Source organism: Mercurialis annua, linkage group LG5 (genome assembly GCF_937616625.2).
Source record: "Mercurialis annua linkage group LG5, ddMerAnnu1.2, whole genome shotgun sequence".
Lineage (NCBI taxonomy): Eukaryota > Viridiplantae > Streptophyta > Magnoliopsida > Malpighiales > Euphorbiaceae > Mercurialis > Mercurialis annua.
In genome coordinates, this window is record NC_065574.1 from 39,245,448 (window position 1) to 39,251,309 (window position 5,862).

At 36.4% G+C, this 5,862-nt stretch overlaps 1 non-coding gene across 1 annotated transcript; it reads right to left on the bottom strand.

Annotated features, from left to right (window-relative positions):
• Positions 1-4,699: 4,699 nt before the first annotated feature.
• Positions 4,700-4,806, bottom strand: LOC126685227 (small nucleolar RNA R71). Its single transcript, XR_007643338.1, has one exon. It is a non-coding gene; the product is annotated as a small nucleolar RNA R71 (small nucleolar RNA).
• Positions 4,807-5,862: the final 1,056 nt, after the last annotated feature.

The following is a 5,862-nucleotide window of genomic DNA, read 5'->3' on the forward strand; positions in this document are numbered from 1 at the left end:
CCAAATAACAAAATTAGGCATGTTAAGCTTAGGTGAGTTCTTATTCTTAAAACAAATTTGGAGTTCATAATTACTTAAATAGTCCTTTCAAAACCAAAGAGTTACCCAGCATAGTGTGTTTGCGTTAATTGCAGTAAAGATCAACACAACATGTTGGGCGACACAAGTCTAACCAGACCCAACCATAAATAAAAGTGAAAAACCAAAGTTTTAAACCAATCCTTAAATAAAACCAAAATCATTTGAAATAAGAACTCATTCCCTAACTTAATTATGCAAAAAACATAATAAGCAATTAAGCCAAATAGCTTTCCAACACTTGGCAAGTAACACCCAAAGTACATACGCTTAAATACATCGCTTAAATGGAATCAAATAGATTCAATCACCTTTCAAGTTCAACTTGAAACTAAAGTAGTTAGCCTAAATATTATACAACATTAAAACACCTTATATACCTTACATCCAAATTAACCAATTGCTTATCCACCACCTAGGATAAAGTTAACATCTTTTAATATAAAAACAATGTTTATAAAACATATTTACAGCCCTTGGAAACAAGGTTCGAAACACTCTAATTAGGCATTAGACAAAGCCAAAAACATTGGTTAAATCATAAACCAATAAACAACCAAAGTAACACCTTAAATACTTTAAACCACCCTTTGTATATAATTACCAGCAAAGTACGAATCTACAACAATAATCATTCAATTCCCAAAGCAAAAACACAAGAGAAAGAATTACATACCTCTTCATTGGACTAAGAAAAATTAAGTAGAGAAAACCCATAAATTATAATATCCAAATCAGCCTATAAATCATAGGAAAACGAGAGATAATGAATACTCAACCCTAAGAACGATAAAACCATGATTAAACCTTAAGGAGAGGATTATAAACACATACAATTGATGAAAATATATTTATGAATGATGGGAGATGAAAATCAGAGTGTTTCAAGCCGTTTAGGGTTTTTGGAGTCTGAAGGAAAAGTTTTTAGGTCGAAATAAGGGGTCTATTTATAGAAAACGCGATCTACACATTGCACACGTCACGCCAGCTACGCTTGTGTCGCGCCCACGACACACATGTCGCGTCTGCGACACAACCCTGTCGCGCCCGCGATATCCTTATGGATCCGAAAGTAATTAATAAATTTAAAATGAAATGGAGATCGCTCCAAACCCCGAGGCCACACCCAAGACACTTCAAAACATATATAAAAAGGTTTGCAACTAAAAAACCCTAATTCTAACTGGTCGAACCACTCCAATGAACCCTAATGTATACGATAGGCTTAACGAAAATACGGGGTGTTACAGTTTTAACTGTTTTGATTTCTTTCGTAATGTTTTAAACGTTTGGATTTGTTTCATAACGTTTTAAATGTTTGGGTTTGTTTCCTAATGCTTTAAACGTTTGAATTTGTTTTGTTGTAATACCTCAAAATATTTAGTTATCTAATTGGACCACGTGTCCAGTTTTGACTCGCCAGAGTGGCGATATCGGAAAGATTTTCGAGAAATTAAAGTAAATAAAATTCTAGTAGGTCGGTTTTGGGAAAATAATAATGAGGTATAAAATATTATATTTTAGTTCTAAAGTCAAATTGGAATTAAAAGGAGAAATGTCAAGAAAAGTCCCAAAATAAAGTACAGGGGCTAAAGTGGTAATTGAGCCTATTAAGTCTCACGAATGGAAATAATAGGTGTTGACGGGAAAATATTAATATCGGGAATCGTATTATTTATTAGATATAAATAATACGTATATGAATTAATTGAACGATTAATTGATTTGGTTATGGACTAAATCGAACAAAACAAAAGTTAAAAGGATATTTTGTAACAAAGAAAGAGAAGAAGGGCTGAAATGAACCCTTAACCATGATATATATATAATTTTGAATATGAATGAGATGAATAAGAGAGGAAGAAAGAAGATTTGAGAGAAAAGAAAAACCATCGACGAAGAAACAGTAATCGCGATAACTCCGCCGTCCGACGTCCTAATTCCGCGTTTTTGGTGTCAATTTTCTCGAAATCAAATGCTCTACGGATCCCAAGCTTTGTTTTGAGGTAAAGCTTTGAGAATTTTGTTGAAAATTCGAAGTTAAATGGCTATTTTAAGTTGAAATTATGTATAAACTGGATTTTTACGAAACTAGCTCGGTTTTGGCATTTCCGGAAATTCCATTATATGGGTTTTGTAGGAAAAGATGTCTAAAGGCAGTCGGAAGCATCGGGAATCGGCAAAGCGCCCGGAAAATGGATTTTCTGGGGGCTGCACATCGGTGTGCGAACGAATACCGCAGTGTGTGATAAGTGTATATTTTACGTCATTTAGAGGTCATTTATTTACTAGTTTTTAGTATTTTATGATGTAAAATATACGCTTATTTAGTTAATTTCGCTTATTTGATAAATTATTTGTAGAATGTAAATATTTAATGTTTCTTGAGTTTTTAGGAATAAAACAGAGTTAAAATGCAAAAATAGTCAGAGCCAGAAGGATTCGAGCTGAGTTCAAGAAAGCCAACCAAGTTTCGGGTCAAACCGAGTCAAAACCGAACCGAACCGGAAAAGAAATCACAAGCAGACCTTCAGCCGGCCTTCAGCCGGCCCACGACAATGAGCCGGCCAAGGGCCGGCTGATTACTGGTTCTTGGCAATCACTTCGATTCTTGGAAAATCGCAAGGGGATTCTTGACCGATTTACTCATACACCTTCCATAAGCCACAAATATTGTGTTCACACTCAAAGAGATCTTTCTTGGCTTGCACTCAAAGTATGAATCAAGAAGATATCTAATCAAGACTATCTTTGGAAACAAGATAAGTGAATCATGATTCACTCAAGACACTTATGGAAGAACTTGCTCCCTACTCCGCTCTACATGGAAAGAAGATATTCAAGGCTTGATCATCACTCAAACTCCATGATATGAAGAGGGATTCTTGGCTTGAGTTCCACTCCTAGCACCTCTATAAAAAGCTTGCATTTGTGTAGAGAAAAATCATCCTTTAGAGATCAAACACATCTTTTGGATCTTAGATATTTTAGAATTCATTTATTTTGTAGTTTATGTCTAGATCATAGATACCGCCATTAAAGGTAGTTTATTTTAGTATTATTTATACTCTATCGTTTGGGATTATTACGAAAAACATATTGGAATTCCGGAGTTAAGGTACAACATTATTGAGAGATCAATTACCGTTGTGTTCTTATTAATCATGAATTCCATATATGTTATTGTTGAATTTCCTTTAATTATGAGTAGCTAAACCCATTTTCGGGGATTATTAATTGGACTTATGTTTACTTGATCATATTGGGATATTGGATTGTTATTAAAATGATGTGTTAATTAATGCTCATAATGCTTGAATGTTTTTGGCTAATTCATTCACTGCCCTATGTTTTAATTATGACTTGAGAGAGCTTAATTGAAATAGATCAGTTAATTAACAACGTATGAATTAATAACACGAGAGTGAGTTAATGAATACGTGTTCTTGAGGTTTGCTTAATAAATATCATTTAATCACTTGATTTGGTATTTTATAACACGAGAGTGAGTAATCTGCCTATTAATTGGTCATTTGTATATTTTTATCTATATCGGCTTGAGAGAGAGTTATAAATGCATTAGACTAGCCTGAACCATAAAATTGATAACATAATCCATATATCCCATGAGATTAATTATATAAAGAAAATTAATAATCCCTGATCTTCCTTATTATTGTTTAAACCCATTTTTACTCAAAGCTTATTTTTATTCTAAATTAAATCTGTTTAAATCTATTTTATTAATTTTAAATCACTTCAACCAAATTATCTTTTTGGCTATCCAAATTGAGTATCTTAATTGGGTGTATTTACTTGCTTTCCGTGTGGGTACGATATCTGGACTTCACAGTCTATATTACGAGTTGACACTGTCCACTTGCAGCAAATTTATTTCAACAAGTTTTTGGCGCCGTTGCCGGGGAAAGCATATCTTTAACATCTAAGTTAGGATAGCTCGGCTTGTTTTAGTCTTTTATTTTCTTGTTTTACGCGTGGTATTTTGTTGTTTTTGTTGTTTCAGGTACCCTTCTCATAGGGTATGCATAATGCACGACGCAAAGGATTACCTCTAGAACCTTTTCAACAAAATCTCACTACCTTTGAGCGAAGTGTCCGAAAATCAGCTCAAAGGAATCTAAATATGGCAGACGATGACGGTATTCCACCTGGTTTCAATCATGTGGTGGATAATAGAGTTGTCCCACAAAATCAGCAGAATCCACAGGGAGAGAATAATGGCGGGCAGAGAGTGCGAACATTGATGGAGTTCTTTCAGCCAACTGTGGGAAATACTACTCATGGTTATTTTGCACATCCTGTGCAGGCCAACCACTATGAGATCAAGACAAGTGTCATTCAGCTAATAGAAGCACGCTGTCAATTTTATGGGCTACCTAGTGAAGATCCAAATCAGCACATCTTTGATTTTTTAGAGGTGTGCGGTACGTTCAAGCTCAGCAACATGACAGAAGATGAAGTTTGGCTGCGCTTATTCCCATTTTCTCTGAGGGATAAAGCGAAGAGTTGGATCCATGCTCTGCCTAGAGTGGGCATTAACAGATGGTCAGATTTGGCCAAGGCATTTTTGAACAAATACTTTCCCATGGCGAAGACCGCAAAGCTGACAAGAGATATCATGCTTTATCAGCAACTGGATGGAGAATCAGTGTGTGACGCGTGGGAGCGGTACAAGGAAATGCAGAGAAAGGTTCCTCATCATCATATCACTCGAGAAACCTTGATCCAAAATTTCTACAATGGATCAAATGATCAGACCAGGAGTATTATTGATACAGCCGCAGGAGGGTCTTTGATGAGGAAGACCTCTGACGCGGCATTTGAGTTGTTAGATGAGTTGGCGGTGAACAACTGTTCTTGGCCAACCGAGAGGGCCAAAGCACCAGTGCAAAGAGGCGTTATGGCAGTTAATACTGACCCAGTTATGGAGACTCTGAAATCAATAATACCAGCACTGCAAGACTTTCTCACAAGACAAGCTTCATCAACCAACATTAATAGTGTGGCTGCAATTCAGAATAGCTGTGAGGTTTGTGGAGATCCTAACCATGTAGCGAGTGAATGCTATGTGATGTCACAGCCGTTCAACGAGCAAATCAACTACATGGGAGGACAGAGTCCAGGAAATAATCCTTATGGTGCTACTTACAATCCAGGATGGAGAAATCACCCAAATTTCTCATGGAAAGATAATGGAAACCATACCCACAATCAGGCATGCCCTAGTTTTCAAGGAGAACAGAAACAACAGCAGAATCAGGGTAACTTCCAGAATCAGGGAAATTTTTACCATCAGAACAATAGGCCACAACATCCACCTGGTTTCCAGCCTAATGAACATGGAGAGTCTCTACACAACAAAATTGACAAATTGATGGAGTTGATGCTAAAGAAGGATGCAGAAACTCAACAAGCATTCAAGAATCATGCTGCTACTATTCATAACCAAGAATTGCAAATACAGCAGATAGCTAAAGCACTCCAAAACGGAAATCAAGGGGGTTTACCGTCCACTACTGAGGCAAATCCAAGAGAGCAAGTCAAGGCGATAACACTAAGGAGTTCAAAAGTGTTGCCTGAAGCTCATGCAGAGAAGGTTATATTAGAGGCAGAAAAGGAGCAACGTGGGGAAAATGAACCTGAAAAGGTAATCACTAAGCCTACTCCACTACCTCCATATGTACCAAAAATACCATTCCCACAGAAATTGAAGTGGCCGAAAGACACTTGGAAGTTTCATCAGTTATTAGAAACTTTCAAGAA